The sequence below is a fragment of the Artemia franciscana genome, chromosome 17 (assembly GCF_032884065.1).
Source record: "Artemia franciscana chromosome 17, ASM3288406v1, whole genome shotgun sequence".
Taxonomy (NCBI): Eukaryota; Metazoa; Arthropoda; class Branchiopoda; order Anostraca; family Artemiidae; genus Artemia; species Artemia franciscana.
The window spans coordinates 36,083,699-36,098,273 of record NC_088879.1 but is presented as its reverse complement, the minus strand read 5'-3'; the positions used below and the strand labels follow the sequence as shown (position 1 = coordinate 36,098,273).

At 36.1% G+C, this 14,575-nt stretch overlaps 1 protein-coding gene across 1 annotated transcript in view; it reads right to left on the bottom strand.

Moving 5' to 3' along the window:
* The window catches only part of LOC136038197 (uncharacterized), a 122,755-nt gene that overhangs the window by 13,958 nt on the left and 94,222 nt on the right, over nucleotides 1-14,575 (bottom strand). The window lies entirely within an intron of this gene.

The window sequence follows — 14,575 nt, the reverse complement described above, 5'->3', positions numbered from 1 at the left end:
TTATACTGTCTCAATCAAGAAAACCAATGGCCAACCCTTTTCAAAAGATTGAATAATTCAAATTAGGAAAGCTGTCTTTCTAATCGCCAAGATGAATTTTGGACTTTTTTTCAAGCAGGACGAGTCTATTGATATTTACTTTACGTCTTCTCAGGCTGCAGACCATAGCCTGTCAAAATCCAAAGAAATGATTCTTGATGGCTCTAAAGTTTTAACCACAAAAAAAGATGTGGAAAAGTTACACAAGTATGTGCTGTATGGTGTTGATACCAGTGTAAAGGTGAAGGAAATACAAACTGAACTAATAGATTCTTCAGGCCTTCTCATCAATCCTTCAACTGCAATAATGCTAAGTTTAAACAAAGAAGGAGTCCTTCACCCAAGCCGTTCAATCCTCATTTCCTGCAAAGTTGAGCTAAACAGAGAAATATTCTTGTACGGCATGTCCCTTTTTTACAAGATTTATAAGCCTAAGCCCCTACAATGCTCCACTATTCTGGCCCACGGCCAGAGCAAAAAAACACTGCAAGCAGTCCCATCCGTCTTGTCTTAAGTGTGGGAAAACAGGCCACGCAATTAGTGAATGCCCTGAGCTCAGACTCTTTCTGCAGAAATTGTAACCGTAAGGGACACACAGCCCACCAAAAACAATCTTGCCCGGCTCACCAAAATCGAGTCGTAATCTTTAGAACATCGATAAAATGAACCTACCCTACTTAGTCGTAGCTGCAAGAATCCCTTGGCAACCCACAGCCCATCGGTCCAGTAGAAGCCAAGCAACAGTTGCTGTAGAAGATACAAAGACAGTATCATTTCCAAAAGAGGCAAACAATGTTCATACTCAAGGTTCTAGTCCGTCCCCCCATCCCTTACCTAAGTTTACTTCAACATCCCGCCCTCCAAAAGATTCATCTGAAAGTAGCCAAGAATGGCAAAGGCTTGCAAGTTATCTTAGTCAGTCACTTAATTGAGGTTAGTTATGAACCTGAGGAACCCAAAAACTATTCTCAAGAAGAAAGCTATCACTAAACTCCTAGGTGATGACATCTTACAAACAGCTATAGCTCATCTATCTTCCATCAAAAAGGACATAGATTCCAGTTCAAAGCTAGTTAAGCCTTTAGACTCAACTGCAAATCATATTAATACAGTCTCTGACAGTGCAACAACCTCCCAAGATGGTAGTCGGTGCCACTGCCCTAGTCAAAGGCAAGAAATCTAAGAAAAAACAAGAGCTAAGAGCTCATATGGTACTTGTGGCGAGGTCAGAAGAGCCAAGAGCTCATATGGCATGAGCTCTAGCAAAATTCTAAGGATCAATAGATTGATTTAAAAGGAAAATGAGAGGCTTAATACCGGTCGGGATTTAAAATAAGAGCTCTGAGACACGAGGTCCCGCTCCAAAGAGCGAGGCGTTGAGGAGGGAACAGCCCCTATCATATACGGAGTAATTTCTGCTCGTTCTAAGTTTTAATTTCGCTCCTTACTTTCGAAAAAAAACTTTTTTTTTTCATATTTAGTTTCTGAACGTCTTTGAATTAATACATGTTTTGATTTTGGCTCTCCGCACATGAATAATTAAAAAGAAATTTGCATATTAATTTTTTTTTGGCTAAATGGCTTTCTCATAGTTTTGATCAGACGATTTTGAGAAAAAAGGATCGGGGGAGGAGGTCCAGTTGCCCTCCAATTTTTTGATTACTTAAAAAGGTAACTAGAACTTTTATTTTTTTACGAACGTTTTTATTAGTAAAAAATATACGTTACTTGTGAATTAACTTACGTAGCGAACTTCTATATTCATATGTTTTTATTACGTATATAAGGGGGTTCACTCCCTCGTCAATACCTCGCTCTTTACACTACAGCTTAGATTTTGTCCCAATTCCTTAAGAATGACACCTGAATCACAAAGGCCGTAGAATGAATAGCTGAAATTACCAAAAATACTTTAGCGCAAAGAGCGAGGCATTAGGAGGTGAACCCTACATGCACAACAATTTCTGTTCGTAAGTTTTAATGCTGCTCCTTACTTTCAGTTGAAAAAACTTTTTCAAATTTTATCTTTTCATTGTTTTTTAAATAATTCTAGAAAATCCTGCGCCCCCTTCATGGAAATTCTCTTCCCCCATGACAAATCCCTCCATGGAAAGATCCCCCCACGCAGTCCCTCCCCTAAACCCCTTCTCCCCCAAACCAAAAATCCCCCTGAAAACATCTGTACACTTCCCAATAACCATTACTATATGTAGACACTGGTCAAAGTTTGTAACTTGCCTTTCCCACGGGGACTGTGGGGGAGTAAGTCGTCCCTAAAGACATAATTAGTAGGTTTTTCGAGTATGTTGAATAAAATGACTATCTCAGAATTTTGATCCGGCGCCTTTGGGAAAAAATGAGTGTGGGAGGGGGCCTAGGTGCCCTCCAATTTTTTCGGTCACTTAAAAAGGGCACTAGAACTTTTAATTTCCGTTAGAATGAGCCCTCTCGCAACATTATAGGACCACTGGGTCAATACGATCACCCCTGGAAAAAAAACAAAACAAAAACAAACAAACAAATAAACACGCATGCGTGATCTGTCTTCTAGCAAAAAATACGAACTTCAACATTTTTGTAGATAGGAGCTTGAAACTTCTACAGTATGGTTCTCTGATACGCTGAATCTGATGGTGTGATTTTCGTTAAGATTCTATGACTTTTAGGGGTGGTTTCCCCCTATTTTTAAAATAAAGGCAAATTTTCTCAGGCTCGTAACATTTGATGGGTCAGACTAAACTTATGGAACTTATATATTTAAAATCAGCATTAAAATGCGATTCTTTTGGTGTAACTATTGGTATCAAAATTCCGTTTTTTAGAGTTTACGGCCAGCAACTGCTGGCATTTCCGCAACTGCTGGCGTTTCCGCAACTGCTGGCGTTTCTCGGCCAATACACAAATTGACAATTAAAAGAAGAATATCTCGACACTTTTGATTTTGTGAAAAATGTAAAACCTAAGCTAATGGATGAGACCTAACTTAATGCATTTTGCTTTAACAGCTGAAGCATACGGGATAAGTGAGCTAATTTTAAAGACTTAATTTTAATTAATGGTTACTGCCCTTTCGACGTAATTGGAATAACGGAGACGTGGCTTTCAGAAATTGATGATACTAATGAATTTTCCCTCCCTGACTTTCAAGCTATTCATATCGAAAGAAAATTAACCAGGTCCTCTGGCGGCATTTCTCTTTAGATCCGGTCAAGTCTAAAATTCACTAGGCTAATAGACTCTGAATCCTTATTCTCGCAACCTACAAATAATAGATGCATTTATTCAATAATCGTAGACATAAGTGTTGACGAGAGTTCTTTTATTTTTTATTGTTTTATAAACCACTACCATTTCCGACACCTTTCTTTTGTAATCTGTTTGATGATTTTTCTAGTTTTATTAATTTACCACAAAAGAAGGCAATAGTTTTTGGGTACTTCAATTGCAATTTACTAAATGTTAGCAATAATAATGATTGTGATACCTTTTTTGAAACATTTACCTCAAGTGGTCTTGTTCCCACAATCCTTTTTCCTACTAGAGTTGATCCTATGAGGTCTACAGCTACTGTAATTGATAACAATCTTGTATCCACTTCCCTAGGAAACCACCTTTCCTCCAAAATAATATTCTGTGACCTGTCAGACCACTTTCCAATCTATCTTTCCCTACCCTCCCTACCAGCTACTCAACCCTCTAGAGCTAATACCCCTATGTCTAATAGAATATAAATACTGTGAATATGACCCGATTCACGGATCGCTTGAAATCCTTTGACTGGTCCAAGGTTTTGCATTGTCAAGATATTAATTCTGCCACAAATGGTTTTACACAGGGACTGAGTGATCTTATCAGTTCAACCTTTCTAGTCCATAAATCAAACCAAAAAATTACTCATGTACGCCCCCGGATGTGTAATAGCCTGATAATCCCCTCATACCATAAAAATGACCTATATAAGTTAGCTTGCAAAACCATTAGCGTTATTGACCTAACTAATTATTAAAATGCAAAAACTTATATGCCAAACTCGTCCGGGAAGCAATAGAAAATTGTTATTATACAAAAATTTCTCACTGCAAAGAGAACTTGTACAAAATTTGGTCCACAATAAATGAAATTCTTTCAAAAAAAGGAATCCAAGATCTGTACCTATTAACTTTAAGGACATCAGTGGTAGATTAATTGACCCAATTTCAGTACCGAGTGCTTTTAATAATTATTTCACTAGTATTCCAAATGGTAACTCCTGTTTCCCCTCCCAGTCAGTACATCTTAGCAAGAATCCCAGATCCATGTTTTTCTCTCCAACTAATAGTAAAGATTTCTTTACTTCAAGCGATCGAATTTCTCTCTAATAGTAGTACACCTGACTTCTTTGGCATAAGTAATAAGCTTCTTAGGACCGTATCTTCCTATGTCTGTGAATCCATTGTGCACATAGCAAACCTGTCTATGACCAATGGAGTCTTCCCAGAACTATTTAAATCAGTAATTGTTATCCTGATTCACAAAAAAGGCGATCCGTCTGAGATAAGTAATTATCATCCAATCTCACTTCTCGCAGTTATATCTAAAGTGCTTGAGTGAATTATATTCCGACGTCTTTCTCCCTTTTTATTTGGGATTCATCCTTCAGACTCTTTGATTTCTCCTAATCAATATGGCTTCCGTTCCAAAATTTCAGCTGCTCATGCACTAATCGACGCCACTTTCTCACGGTTCGGCGCTTACCTCTCTGGTAGAGTACAGAGTGCAAGTTTTGGCGGGGTGACTTCACATCCCCTACCTATCCGGAGGGGCATCCCGCAGGCCTCTGTTCTTGGTCCAATACTTTCTCTCCTGTATATTAATGCTTTGGTTACGGACATGCGTCTATCAGTGCACCCAGTACTTTTTGCTGACGATAGCAACTTTTTCATCACCCCTAATTTACCAACCGTCGTCACCTCTACTCAAATCCTTCTGAATAGAGTACAGGAGTGGTGTCTCGTTAGCTGCATGACCATTAACAGTAAGAAAAGTCGGGTTTTATTATTTCGTACCCCTTACAAAAAAAAGAAGCTCAGCAAGCACTTGGCCTAAAATATTCTACCAATCTCCTCCCGCAGGTCAAAGTTGCCAAGTTTCTTGGTGTCCACATAGACTCCTGCCTATCATTTGCAACACATGTTTCCTACATCAGAGCCATAATCTTACGACAGGTAAGTATGATTAATCGTGTGAATTATTTTCTTCCTTGTCACCCTTTATTACTCTTTTATTTACCCATATATCTCATACTGCGGATCTGTTTGGGGCAGCACTTATCTTTCAGTTACCAATAAATTAAAATCTGCCCAAAACTGTGCCGTCAAAGCAGTTTTTCGGCTACCCCAACTATATCCCATCCAGGACTTGAACTCAAATTTTGGTATTATCCCTTTTGAAAAATTCATCAAAAAATTAAATCTATCCCTTGCATACTCCGCTTACCATAAAAATCATCCTCCCCAATTATTATCTTATTTTAATAGTAATAATTCTGAAGGCCTCTGTCTCCGTTCATGTAACCGTTCCTTCATTGTCCTCGAGTGTGTCTCTAGCTCCACCCAGCGATCCCCCATTTATAAATCTATACTTGATTGGAATATAATACCCACCAGTGTCGAGCTATCCACAAGTTTTCGCACGCTGTATAACAATGTACTAGACTTTGATATTATATTTCTCTAAATTTTTACTAAATTTGCTTTGATTACCCGTTTTCTCTTTTTTTCTTTTTTCTTTTGTTATGGTCCTCGACAAGTTCGCTTCCAGGATCCTAATTATTATTGGTGTTATGTTTTTTTATATATTTAAATAAACTGAATTGAAAAGTATTTTGAAATCCCTTGGGATAGTGACAATATTATCCAAATGAATTTGCTGTCATTATGCTTAGTCAAACGTTATTGACCATATTAATTGAAAAGTTACGCCATTACCTTTTCTTGACGCAGGTTTTTCAATATCATCGTTTGATCTTTTTTTAAAATAAAATTTTAAAAGAGCGAAAACAATTCGATTTTCTGGGTCTACAGATTTTGGTGCCCAAAGTGCTGACTATTAGAACAATAATAATAATCAAAAAATAATGAAACTACATCATTAGTCCGTCACTAAAAAATTACGATTTAAAAGACCTCACTCTTCTCTCATAAAGCGTTTAAATATAGAATTTGAAGGAACAAATATTTTGAAGGAGGTGAAAGGTGAAAAGCCATTTATGTGCACCATATGAAAGCGAGATTTTAGTCAGAATAGGCACCTCACCACCCACATAAGAATCCACAAAGGCGTAAAGCAATTCAAGTGCAGCATGTGTAAGCAAGGTTTTAGTCAAAATCACAACGTCACTGAACACATGAGGACTCATAGCGGTAAAACACCGTTCAACTACGACAAATGCTAAAAAAAAGTTTTTACAGAAAAATAGTATAAATAGACATCAAAGGCATCGCTGCCACCCATGATATAAAGGCCATCGATGAAGTCCATCCACGAAGTAAAGTCCATCCATGAATTAAAGGATAAAAAAACCTGATAACTACATATAATTTTTTCTGTAACCATTTATAAATAAAAATTGATTTGTAAAAATCAACCACGAGACGTCTGAATATGCCAAATGAATGCAGCCCTGAGCAACAGCTGGAAGTGTATTCCATATTCTGGAATATGCAACCCGAGGGATAAAATCAAACCAAACACAGGGTGTGGAAACAAATCTTATATTATCACTACACACCAGGTAGTATGAACAGCTTTCAGATACAAAAATAGGAGGCTAAAATATAATTGGAAGAGTTCCAAGTAACCGTGCAAAAGTAAACGAAGCACACGCAATAACATAAACTGATTGGAAAATTAAGAAGGTATGATATTATATCATTATTAATAAACCGGGATTTTAGTTTAAAAGAAGAGAAACGCAGACGAGAGAAATTGAATTTCCCTAGAAAATACGAATTTTAAAAGTCTCCATAATTGAGCCAATATATACATGTTCAGTGTTCATCACGTGCCCGCTAAAGTCTGTCACAGACCAATCACAGACCAAGTCAATCACTTAATTATTAAGCTACTCTCAGAGAAAAAGTGGCTAACATTAAAAAAATACGGGAAGGGTAGGGGTCAAATCACAACAGATTCTCACGGCAAAGAATTTTGAAAATCATAGTTGGAAGGTTTTTTTTTACAACTTAGAAGCCTATTTTAGAAATCTGCCCTGCTTTTAAGCAGCATCGTATTTGGTAATTAGCCTGATAAATACACATTATCAAAGCCTGTTTTGGAGGCTATTATCATAGCTTTTCGGTTATCTTTTTTGTATTTAAAATCATGACGCAAGCGCTAAAAAGTTCGGGCCTGATAATTCACAAGTCTAATAATTAGCTAGCATCTCCCCTTGAGTTGTGTCCATTGAACTTCCTTTTAAAGGAATCACCAAAGTAGACTTAAATTTCAGGTGATGAACCCAAATTACTTTTAATCTAGGATCGTTCTGATACATGTAATCAACATGAACTATTCATTGAATATTTGAACACTACATAAACTCAGGGCCAAACTCGGGAATAAATTGCATGTTTATAATCCATAATTTTGTCACAGTTGTCTTTGTTTGTTCGAAAAACAAGACAAATTTTTGCGACAAATTAAACTACAAAATTTGAAAAGACCCCTCCCCTCCTCGAAACACCTTTTTCCTCATAGTTTCACAGCCCCTCACTACTAAAATTAATTTTGGTAAATTTGCAGTTTACAAGATAATTTGGCTATGATGAAGATTATATCACTTTATGGCTTTTTTATGCTCTTTCGTAACAAAATAATTAGGTCTGGGGCAAATTCCGTTTTGAGCACATAAAGGGCTAAGAGGGCTCAAAAAACCCCATAGTCCTCTAAAGTTTAAAAGTATGTTTCTAAAACAAAATAGCTAGTGAGAAATAAATTGCCATTTATAGCTGATTCAAGAATAGGAATTAGTATTTTCCTTAGTCTTCAAAATAAAATTTTACTGAATACGAATATATAGAATTTTTCAAAAGAGCCAGAAACTCCCCAATAATGACGTCAGCTTTGCTCTGATATCATTTTTAAGCGGGTTTTGTGCATCCATTGCTATTAGTGACTAAGTTCTTTTATAGAGCTTAGGCACACATGACGTCATTTCAGATCATGACCTAATCATTGAACATGACGTCATAGAAAAAGCACATAAATAGCTACAGCGAAATGCATCAGCATCATAAGCAAAAGTGAATTTGATTAAGTGACATTGTTTATATATTAGCTTGAAATCGAAGTTATGAAGAGTTTTCTTAATTGTATTGCACCTCTTCTATGCGGAAGCCATGATTCTATGGAACGACAGCGCTTCAGCAGAAGTTATATTTTAACGAAAAAAGAGCTTGGAAAAAGTAAATATGGGAGTGTTTATATTACGGTCAGAAAGGAGGACAATAGAAGTGTAGCTGTCAAGAAGGTTAAATCAAACCAAAAGTTAAATGTAGAAAATGAAATCAATTTTTTGAGTCTAGTGAATGATATAAATGGATGTATAAAAATGCTTGATTATTACAAAATTGGAAACAAGTTCTGGATTGTTATGGAATACCCTCCAGAATCAATAACTTTGAAGGACTTCCTCAGCCAAAACAAATGTTTGAGTGAATACAGAGTTGCCAATATTTTCCGGCATATTGTGATAACAGTTTTGGAGATGAAACATGCTGGTGTAGCTCATAGGTCTCTAAGATGTGAAAACATTCTTATCGATAAAAATGATAGAATAAAAATTGTTGACTTCAGTATTGCCGCAGAATTTGACAAGGCAGATGAAAAGCTCGGCTACGTCGACTGGGAGCTGAACATCACGATAGACCCGGTAACCACTTGGTCGTTGGGCATAATCCTTGGAGCCCTATTGATTGGCAAAGACCCTTATGATTTCATCAAAAATTACCATCCACGTGCCATCAAACACGAAATATTCAAGAAACTGATGGACTCTAAAATTTCAGGTTTGTCTCAAGACTTACTTAGGAACTGTTTGGACCTAGATAGTTTAAAGCGACCAAGTGCTTCAGAAATTCTACAGCGTCACTGGCTCGATGTATCATATCATCCAACAGAAGACAGATATGAATCTAGAGACTGTTGGTGTTGCCCAAGTGGATTTTAAGGGCGAAATTTCATTTGTTAGTGGAGAATATTTCTTTAACTTTCTCAAAGAACCATTCTAAAAGTAATGGGAAAAAAGTTCTTAGTTTAAGGAAAAGAGAGCAGGTCTAGGAAGGGACAAGGCCCCTCCTAAACAGAGTCATTTCTGTATGCTTGTAGTTTTAGTGTCAGTCTTTACTTTAATTTGATAAAAATCCTAATATTAGGAAAACTTCAACAAAAACGCAATTGGTTCCGCGTGGGAGCCTTATGTCTCAAAAGTAATTTGATGAAATTGTAGTCAGAATTTTATTAATTTTCAATGTTATATAAAATGATTGTTTTAAATAAAATGTACAGATATACAACAAAATATACAACTCTCCCGCTTTATTTGAAGGTATTAGCTAATATTATATCCTATCACGAATCCGTCATTTAACGACCCTAGGAACGCTTAAAAGCTTTGAAGTTATCCATCTGAAAAAAAAAATGTTTTCAGTAAATAGGCACTCACAAGCAATCAAAATTCGAAGTCCCAATTTCCCTTGGTTCTGGCTTCCTTTAACAGAGGGCCATGTATTCTCATAGGGTTATGGATACAGGAACTAAACCTATTATTGGGAACTGCTACGTCACCCCTAGTGTTCTTCTTGCAATTTAAAAAGGCATAGTAATCTGTATTTAAGTGGGCTCGAACATTTGGTGAAAAGGCACTGCTGTAAAATAGTTATGTTTATTTTAATATTTATAGTATAGTGTATATTTATAGTTAAAAGTTTATCTTTATAGTTATAGTATATGTTTAGTTTATTAATGCTAACGAAGAGAAAGGATAGATAAGCTAGATATGAAGTGTAATCCTTAAGACTTCAAATACAATTTGTGTGCCTCTTCGAATTGTTAGCAGAGGAATGAGGAATTGTTTCAGAAATTGAAACTTCTAGGTGAAACTGGAGCGGCCTGGCAAATGAGGTGATCAAGGTTAGACTTAGGTTCAGTATCGCATATGCAGCTTACCTTTATTTTCAACAGGAAAGCCAGAGCTTTGGATGTTTATATCAAGTAACAAGGTATGTAAGAATGCGGTCTAATCTAACTGTACAACTGGTTAGGTCCAGTCTTAGCGATGTTGCCGACACTTGTACCTTTTGGCAATCAAGATTTGCCAAATATAAAAAGGAGGTGTTGAATGTGGTAGAAAGACGTTATTAGAAAAGGTTTACAGGAAGCAAAACTCCACAGGAGGGGGGGGGGGCTATAGAGTGAAGGTCTATAAGGAGTGAGATGGAGGGGTTGGCTTCAGAAAAAGTGGTCCCTTGAAGAGCTATTAGTAGCTATTTGTAGCAGTGGTAGATAGATGGCTTCAATTAAATGATGACTACCCCAAAGTTCTTCAAGTATCTCCAAATTCCCGAATATTAGGGAATCCGGATTGAAATTAGTATACTGCTGCCTAATGCCAACCCAAACATGGAACTATTCTTGCCTCTTTTTAGCTGTTTTATAATCATCTGAACATTGTTTGATTAAACAGTAACTGTGTTTGACCTACTCACATGCCAAGCTGGCCAACTTCAAAAAACAATCAGAGAAAGAAAGGATCCATTACTTGCATTGATTGTGAACGCACACAAAGATGCATTGTGATAAGTGCATTTTAATGTCAACTTAGTCAAATTGGTTTCCAAAAATATCAAATATTGATGAACAACAAAAACGTCGAAGAACGAAATATAGAACAAGTAGCTACCCCCAACAGCTAGTTGGTGGGGGCGCTTCGCGCCCCCCGGGCCCCCCCGCACGCGCAAGTCGTTACGCGCCAAATTAGTTACGCGCCATTGTAGTTGTGTCCCTATGTCCCACCTGTGAATATAGATAAAAGAGAAAAGATTTCTCTTTTCGTTATAGATATATATATATATATATATATATATATATATATATATATATATATATATATATATATATATATATATATATATATATATATACATATATATGTTTTTAACTACGTAAAACTTGCGAATATACAACATTCTTCGATGTCCCATTGTCTGTGCATATAAATAGATTGTCAGGTTTACCGACTCTTGAACATGCAACATAAAATTGTCCATGGGAAAAACAATCCGTATTCAGATCTATACCTCATTATTCAAATGATTGCCCTTGAGCTTTGTTGATGGTGATTGCTAATCGAACATTCCCTGTGTCCCGGTCGTCATTTACATTCCCAGTATCCTGGTCGTCATTTGTGTCCCAGTTTCCCAATCTGTAATTTCTCTTTGAGCGTCCCGTTCGTCATTTATATTCCCTGTGTCCCGGTGTCCCGGTCTGTAATTTATTTTTGAGTGTCCCGTTCGTCATTTATATCTCCCGGTCGTTATTTGTGTCCCAGTGTCCCAGCCTGTAATCTCTTTTTGAGTGTCCCGGTCGTCATTTATATTCCCTGTGTCCCGGCTTTTAGTTTTCTTTTTCTCCTTTATTTTTCAGTTTTTTTCCTTTTTTTTAGTTTTTTTTTCTTTTTCAGTTTTTAGTTTTTTTTATTAGTTTTTAGTTTTTTTTTCTTTTTAGTTTTTTTGTAGTTTTTACCTTTTTTTTAGTTTTTTTTTCTTTTTTAGTTTTTTGTTTTTTTTTTGTTTTTTTTTTAGTTTTTTAGCTTTTTTAGTTTTTTTAGTATTTTCTTTTTAGTTTTTTTTTGTAGTTTTTACCTTTTTTAGTTTTTTCTTCTTTTGTATTAATGCTAAAACAAAGGTTCAAACCTGGAGCCTCTCGGACCTAGAACCTGAAACATAACGCTTTACCAACTCAGCCACTTCGGCTTGAGTACATTCGTTTTGAGCAGCTTCCTCGGGTGTTGCCATTGTAGGTTCTTCAGTCATTTTACAATTAGAAATTTCTCTTTCAACGATCTTCTTACAATTAAAAATTTGTCTTTGAACGATATTCTTAAATACCTGTGTCCCGGTCGTCATTTGTGTCCCGGTATCCCAGCCTGTAATTTCTCTTTGAGTGTCCCGGTCGTCATTTATATTCCCTCTGTCCCAGTCGTCATTTGTGTCCCGGTCTGTAATTTCTCTTTGAGTGTTTTTTTCTTTTTAGTTTTTTTTTGGTTTTTTACCTTTTTTCTTTTTTCTTTTTTCAGTTTTCTTTTTCTTCTTTATTTTTCAGCGTCACTATGAAATACATATCGCCGAAACTTTGTTTTTTTTAACTAAAATCTGGTAGGCATTGATAACCTTATCCAAGTCAAAATCCCAAACCCAATCATCATCGCTATCATTTTCAGTTTTGATATGTTTTGACTCTCGCTGTCCAGGTGGATTTTCATCTAACTGCGCGGTTTTGCGTTCTTTAGCCGCAAGCCTGTTTTCTTGCTGTTCTTGTGATTCCTCGGCATGCTTTCTTTTCTTACTTTCTCTATCAGCCGCAAGTTTTTTGGCATAGACTCTTTGAGCAGCTTCCTCGGCTGTTGCCATTGTAGGTTCTTCAGTCATTTTACAATTAACATTTTTCCGTCCACGATCTTCTTACAATTAAAAATTTGTCTTTGAACGATTTTCTTAAATACTTTTAATGACGTCATCGTCATAACAAACATGACGACAACTAACATCATGACGACATGATGACATGACGTCACTCGACAGACCCACAGACAAACAACTTATTTTTATATATATAGAAGATATATAAAATACAAAATCTGATCAAGAAAACAATGCAGCAACTTTATTTTTTTTTATATTTGTAGTTATTTTTACTTGTTTTAAGGGAAAACCGCATTGACTAAACAAAGTTAAGTCAGTAAACTGCTTCGATGTTGAAATCTAAGAAAACCAAAATGACCTGGTCCTTTCAGCTTCCACAAGCCTCATTGATCTTTTTTTTCTTTTTGTTGGTAAGCAGCTTCTTTTATTTTTCCGCTCGATTTGTTTTCATTTCTACATCTTACAGATATCAAAGAGTCAATTAATTATTCTGACATGGTGAAGCAATAGGATGTGTCCTGAAACTCAATTATCATTTATGGTTATAAATTCTTCTGCGGATGAGCACCTTCTGGGGATGAGCAATGACAGGTTGTCGAAGATTGTCCTTATCGGTCAACCTTCTAGGGCTAAACAGAAAGCAGGTCATCCGCGTCTGGGGTGGGAGGATGTCTTAAAGAAAGATTTTGAAGAAATGGGAACTTCCTCGGAGGTTGTAAAGAGGGAGGCTTTTAATAGATTGGGATGAAGGAAGAGCGTGCGTATCCGTGTTAGCCTTAGGCAGCTTGGTGCTGCGGTTAGTTGTTAGTAGTAGTAGCAATCAATTATTCCTTATAACTGATTGACTTACAATTATTTCTTAAAATCTTATAACTTCAACCATTTTCGTTCTGAGGACACGGATAGTGCAAAATTATTAGCAATTAATATTACTTCTGATGAAGAATAAATAGCATTTTTTTTGCACCATAAGCATTTTAAGGGCTAAATTTCTCAGCTGCAATTTCAGGCTGACACTAATAAAAATACTTGCTAATAATCCGTTATCATAATATTAGTTTGACTAACATTAGTAAAAATTAATGACAATTGAGACCAGGAACAAACCCATAAGTAGCACAAATTTACCAACAAATTAAGCCTAAACAGACAAGAAAATTACAATTTTATACCAGGTTTAGGTAAGGATGTTACGTAGTGATTCCAGTGTAGTAAGTTCAACTCTAGCCAAACCTTTATCTTATGTAGTATAGGACGTTTCCAGTATAATTTCTATTGCTCCTTTTTGAATACCATCAATTTTAGAACATTAGTCTATGATCAACCCAGGGTCCCAGACAGGGCAAGCATATTCAAGACAGGGTCTTATATAAGAACAATAAATTATTTAAAGGTTCTGGATTCATAGATAGAAAAATTTAAGGAGAGAAATACTACATTTAAATATGTAAATGAAGTGTCAGATTTCCATTTAAGGTCATTGTCCAACTGCACACCAAGCAGTTTAACCATATTTAAATTTTGTATGCAGAGCTAATTACTGATATGGGGTATATTCTTAAACAAGGAGGGAATAGTAAGTTGAGTTTAACATTGTAAAGGTCATTCTTAAAGTTGTTGATGAGTGAGTCTGAAGGGTAACGTTTGAAGTATTAGAGGTTTGACAGAGGTTAGGCAATGTCAAATCATCTGCAAATTTAAAAGATCAAAACTTGGTAAAACATTATTAAAACAATAAAAAATACTAAAGGACCTAATTTAGTCCCTTGAGGTCCTCCATAGAAAATGCAAGGAAAAATCTGATGAATCCCAGTTAGGGAGGACTACACATTTTTCACGGCCAGACAAAAAATAGC